The sequence below is a fragment of the Hipposideros armiger genome, unplaced genomic scaffold (assembly GCF_001890085.2).
Source record: "Hipposideros armiger isolate ML-2016 unplaced genomic scaffold, ASM189008v1 scaffold_582, whole genome shotgun sequence".
Classification (NCBI taxonomy): Eukaryota; Metazoa; Chordata; class Mammalia; order Chiroptera; family Hipposideridae; genus Hipposideros; species Hipposideros armiger.
Genome location: NW_017731932.1, coordinates 573,653 through 580,132, shown reverse-complemented (window position 1 = coordinate 580,132; position 6,480 = coordinate 573,653).

Genomic DNA, 6,480 nt, shown 5'->3' with positions numbered 1-6,480 from the left:
TGCGCTGTGCTTCCTGGTGTGAGGAGCTCCAGGGGTTCTACTGTGAAGACACCAGCTTAGCTTCATGGAGCTTAGTTAGGCCACGTGCTGGAGAGGAAAAATGACACACAACCACATATTTTGGGATGTAAGGCAGTCTTCCTGCTTTAATCTCACATTTTTATCTTTTCTTATAGACGTATAACACGCATCCTGTAAAGTAGGGTGGGCTGCTCAGAGTATTTTTACAGAGTAAATGCACCCACGTAACTGTGCTAAGATCAAGATCCTGAATGTTACCAGGAGCCCAGACGCCTACCTTCAGTCCCCCTTCTTGTCATTAATGCCCTAAAGGGGATCTTTATGGACTGGAAGTCACACTTCTGGCACAACACACCCCCAACAGAAGATTTATGAAGGACAAGACAAAACCCTCCCACCACTTAGCACCGAGCCTGGCACCTACAGTATTTCTCCAAAATAAGAATTAGTCAGAGAATAACCCGTAGCATTATTCTTCAGGATATGGAGGGTTTTATGACTTGTTTCATGCAGAAGGGTGGCTTTCCCACAAACTCCTTCAGATTAAAATATTCAGTATGCCAAAGGGCCATATTTTGGAGCCTAGAAACATCTACGGCTTATTTTCTGTGTAGGTCTTATTTTCAGAGAGACAGGGTAATAAATGCTTAATAAATAGGAAATATTCCTCCACTTCCTTATGGATCTTTGAATAAAGGGAAGCAATTCCTTCCATCCCAGGATACAAAGCCCAGGAGAGCAAGGAGTGAAAGCTAGACTTCAGCTGCGTTGTCCACAGCCCCCAGCCCTGGGCTGAACGCAACAGCATTTCAGAATTCCACCATCTCTGAAATCAACAGATGGCGTGGAGCTGAGGTTACAGCCGGCCTCAGTTTGATTTCTATCTCTTTCTCAACTTACTGTGCAACCTTGAGCAAGTAGATTCTCCTATCTGGGCCACACTCGAAAAACTAAACTTCTTTATTGGTTTTTCTCTCAGAGCCTGGTCCCATTTGTAACTCTCTGACTTTGAGGAGTCCCAGAGGAAAAGGGCTTCGAGTGCTGAGCCCCTACTTCCTGCTCCCCTGTTTAGTGGAGAGAGGTTCAGAATGCCTTCCATCCTCATGTCTGACCGGGACTCCCTCACCTCCAGCTGGGTTGGGGTCCTATGTCCCAAGGTGAACCCAAGGCTCAGGGACTCTGTCCTGCCTCCACGCTGTGCTCCACGTCCACGAGATCTTACCCTGGAAGCAGCCAATGCTTCCAGCAATGGGATCCTAAGAGTTAAAACAACAATGCTCTGGAAACACACTAGGGGCTCCATTTATGTTTGCCGTGGAACTGAATGAATGACAGGTGCAAAGCAATTCTTGTTTATGACGGAGCTGGGCAGATTCGTCCTGAAACTAAATGTTAGGCAGGAATTTAATAACAGTAACAGCAGCAGCAGCTAATGTTTAGGAAGCACTTTCTATATGCTAAATATTTTCATTGCTCATGTCATTTAATTCTAAACAACTCTCCGAGGCAAGTACCATTGTCATCCACAAATTACAGACAAAAAGAATGAGTCTCAGAATGGCCCAGTTACTGGCCAGGTCAACGTCAAGGCCAGGACCTGAGTCCAGAGCCTGCATTCTTCCCCTCCCTCCACACCTCTCTCCCCTGTGGGGGTGAATTAGTGGCACAGAGCACTCAAGTTCATTCTCTAACATGAGCGGCACTCACCGTGACCTTGGACGTTAGTGAGGCAGGTGACATGGGAAGTATGAAGGACATGCTCCTTGGAATTAATCATTTTAATTGATTGGCTCCATTTCTGGCCCTGTCACTCGTGAGCTGGCCGACCTGGGCAGGCCCCGCATCACCCAGGCTCAGTTTGCCCTTCTCTGAGTTAACCTAACGATGACAACCTCACAGGACTTGGGGAGCATGGACGGAGAAGCTGGTTGTGTAGTCACCCAAGTGTCTGACACACAGTAGGTCCTCAACAAACAAACAATTCTGAACATTACCCCCATTTCAGGACTAGAGAAAGCAAGGCTTGGAAAGGTTAAGTGATGGTCCAAATTTCACGTACTAGCAAATGGTGGAACCAGAAAAAGAAGTCTAACTCATCTTTCATCCAGGAGGAGAGATCTTCTGAGCATCTTCTATAAGCTCATCACTGTGTGGGACAAGTCACAGCCCCACCACGAGGACCCAGTCATGAGCACCTGGCATTAGGACTCTGCTCCCCCAGCGGGAAGCTCAGAGCCGTGATGGGAGGTTTGGCTGAGGGGAAGAGCCCAGGCATGGGGCCCTCACACTCAGCAGGGGAGGTTCACATCCCTGCCCTGAGGTCCTATGGGTTTCAGCCAACTCGCCCACCTGGCAGAGGCAGGTGAAAATGAGTGGGGGAGGCAGACTGGCCGTGGTTATTGGTGTAACTGACTTTCAGGCTTACTGGTCTCAGCACCAGGCTGGCCACACACACCATTCCTCTAGCAGTTGCTGCCATGTCCTAGGAAGACTCCTGGAGGTGACTGAGGAGACCCAGAGGGAGGGGCTGGGTCGCCCAGGGGCTTTCTCCTAGGCAGGTCATCTTCTCTTGGCCAGCTACAAGAGGACAGCATTCTGACTCAAACTGTCCATCATTTCATCTCTTCCCCACATGATACCACCAGAAGTACCCCAAAATTCTCCAAGGCCTGCTGGCCCATTTCACCCTGAAGTTTCTGCAAGAAAGTTCCTGTGAGTGGAAGAACATAAATCTCTGGGTGATGGGGAGTTAGACTCTTTTCCTTCCTTCCTTCTTTTTTCCTTCCTTATTTCCTCTCTTCCTTTCCCTTCTTCCTACCTTCCCCCTCTCCCTACCTTCCTCCTATCTCTCTTCTCCCTCTCTCTCTCCCTCTCTCTCTCTCTCTCTCTCTCTCTCTCTCTCTCTCTCTCTCTCTGTCTCTCTCTCTGTCTCTCTCTCTGTCTCTCTTTCTCTCCTTCTCTCTCTCTCTTCCCCTTCCACCTATGTATCCAGTATTCCTTGAACCTCCATTCTGAACCCGAGAGGGTGAAAAGCCCTAGGGATATAATGGGTAATGGAAGATACAGTTACTGCCCACATGGAGTTCCAAGCCTAATGGAAGACACACATTAATTTAATTGATCACATGTTAAACTGCCAAGCCCTTTGCCAAGAGGTGCCTGGTTCCTGGAAAACCTGCACCAGGTAACAGGCCAGAAAGGAAGGAAGAATGATCTGAGATGGGAGAGAAGGAAATGTAGAGTTAACCAGGGTTGGGTGGGACACATTCCAAGCAAAGAAAATAAATCAGGTTCACTTTTAAATAGTGCACTGGACCTTTAATGTGATTTTTGTGTTTATAATAAATATTATTGCTTCTATTAATTTAAAACCTACTGTGTGCCGGGACCAAGCACTTTTCATGCAAAGACCGATTATCCTCACCACTCTCGGAGGTAGGCGTCTAACCCCCATTTCAGGTGAGGGAACAAAGGCCCTAGAGGCTGGACACGTTCAAGGACACGCAGCCTGAGAAGGTGACAACAAGGTGGCCCAGCCCTTTTAGGCTGGGAGCCCCTGGCTCAGGAAGGACTACACAGTCCCAGCCCCGTTGATTGACATGTCTGTGCTCATGGATTGTCTGCGTTGACTGCTGAAAAACAGAATGGCACAAAAATTGACTATGAAGATTGTTATTTTTCATCGACTTTGGCTTAAGAGTTTGGGTAATTTTGCCTTGAAGTTTTCCCATTCTAAACAATACAAGAGAATCTGTGTCTCTTTGTTAGGCAGAAACAAGCCTGGGCAAATTCTTGCAGGGTGGTTTCCAACCTGCACCATGACAGTGACATTCCAGACCCCACTGGGAGTAAAACATGGGTGCACCCTAGTGTGCTGTGCCCCAAGCATCGCAGGTGTCACTGATGACACCTGCAGCCACATGCTCACACAGCAGCCTGCTGCCTGCCAAGTGGGACACATATCATGTGTGGAGTGCTTTACGTTCACTAATTCTCCGAATCCTCACAGCTCCACGATACAGTCCTGTTGTTATCCCAGAGCCTGCATGGGGAAGAGCTGGGAGGTGGTCTTGGACAGTCCAGTGCAGAGCCCAAACTGCCTCTGCCTTTAGTTCTCAAAGGTTCCTGGTCATCCTCCCAGGAGCCCCCATGGTACTTGCTATCTCCACTATGGTGAGGAAATGGAAGCAGTGCAGGATTAAGGGTTTCTTCAAGGCCACACGGCTGGTTGGTGCCTGCGAAGCCCAGAGCCTGTCCCAGGCACCTACTACTCGAGTCCGCCTTCAGGCGTGAGGGGTACCATTGGACCCAGGAAACGGACTGCTGAGAAGCCTAGGAGCAGATGTTTGCAGTTAGAAAATAAATGATCCAAACCCCTGGCATCAGGGGTGGTGTGACCACGAGCCACGGCCCTGGGTTTAATCACCCTGCCTGCCCGTGAGTCAGCCCCCCTGTGGGCAGTGACCTGTGATATGCCCAGAAGCCACCAGACATGTCCCACCTGGGGACTCCTCAGGATGGAACAAAGAACCAGAGCCTGTGCCTGGAAAGGACCTGTGCCCGGAAGCCCAGATGAAAGTGTCCTTCCCAGAGAACGTTAGAGCACACACTCACTGCTATGCACGAGTTGCACCCAACACATTTAGAATTTATCCCCTGAGGGGCTGGCAGGGAAAGGGGCTCCAGAAATAACCCCTGGAGTCCTTGCCCTAAGCTTCAAATTTGGGGGCTAGAGTCCACGGCCCTGGAGAAGCCAGCAGTCAACACCTTTGGCTAAAGAACAAATTAATGTTGATGATCAAAGAATGCGTCTTCATTCCCTAAGAACTTCTAAGGTGGCTCATGGACAACAGCTGGCCCCTCTGGGTCCTGTTAGCACTTTCACTGTCCAATCTGCTGACCTCGGCCGCTCCCATGGATCACTGTCCTCTGGGACCCCCTGCTCAGGCAGGACAGCAGGAACAGCATGGGAATGGGGGCACGGCATCCCAAGATGTGTGTAAGAGGGACCCCAGGATGCAGGGTGGGTGATCAATGAGGTGTGACGTGGCCTGGAGATGGGGTTGTACAATCACGTTTCTGATGACTATTTAATGACATGAAGAAAAGCTTGTGAGATCATTTCCATTATCACACGCACACGGTCCCATGATTCAGAGGGAACACGCCAATGTGCCGACCAACGGGCATTTCTGAGTGGTGCGATTCACAGTGAGACTTCTTTTTCATGTCGTTCTTCAGTTTCTGGTCTGTGTTACAACCCGCATGTGTTTCTTACATAAGAATGACTGTAAAGAAAAGGTAACGTCTACAATGAACATGACCTTGGGCGTCAGACAAATCTGAGTATAAGTCGAGGCTCCATAACCCGCTACTTGGATGATCTTGGACGTGATGGTGTCCATTGGAGCCTGGCTTTCCTCATCTGAAAAGTGGGGCTTGATAAACAGAGACCATCACACAAAGCTGTAACTCGTGCTGCCAGCTGTTCTTTAAATGGCAGGCACTCTCTTCCTCATTAAGTGTCCTCTGTCCCAGGAAGTGTCCTTTGTCGCAGGAAGGTCCCGCCTGGCCCAACATCTGTGGAGAGAATACATTTGCCTCCAGTCCCTCTCTGCTGAGGCTGGCAGGGAAGAAAAGGGTTGCACTGGGAGCCCGTTGCTGAGTGAAATCAAAACTTGTGAAAGCCCTGGGTTGCTTCCTTCCTCGTTTGAAAGAGCAGTTGGTCCCATTTGAGGAAGAGGTTACAGGAGGGAGGGGTTGGTCCCATTTGAGGAAGAGGTTACAGGAGGGAGGCTCTTGGCACAGAAATAGGAGGCTGTGCACGTGAACCACTTCTCTCACTTACTCATCTCTGGCTCTCTCTGGATGTAAGTGTTCTCCGCACTTCCTGAGGAATCCAAGCATCTTTTTTTTTCTTTTTAATAACATCTTTATTGAGATATAATTCACATACCATACAATTCACCTGTTGCAAGTGTTTACTTCCATGTATCTCAGAGTTGTACAACCACTGTCAATTTTAGAACATTTTCATCCCTTTAGAAAGCAACCCCTTCCTCATTAGCAGTCATTCTCTCCTCTCCCCGACCCCAGGCAATCCTTAATCTACTCTCTACCTCTAGAGATGTGCCTTTCCTGGACATTTCATGTCTGACTGTAATCATACTGCAGGTGCTATCTTATGACTGGCTTCTTTCACGTCGCATAAATTTTTCCAAGTGGGTCCATGTCATAGTATCAGTACTCTATCCCTTTGTGTTGCTGAATAATATTCCATTGTGTGGGGCGACTTTTTACTTATCCATCCACCTGTTGGTGGGCATTCGGCATCCTTTTTAAATTTAACATATTAACTGTAAAGATACCTGTGATCTGCTGAATACCTACCATGTGTTGGCACTTGATCTAATTTCTAATTACAACAGTCCAGGGAGGCAGGTCTATTTCTCCCATCAT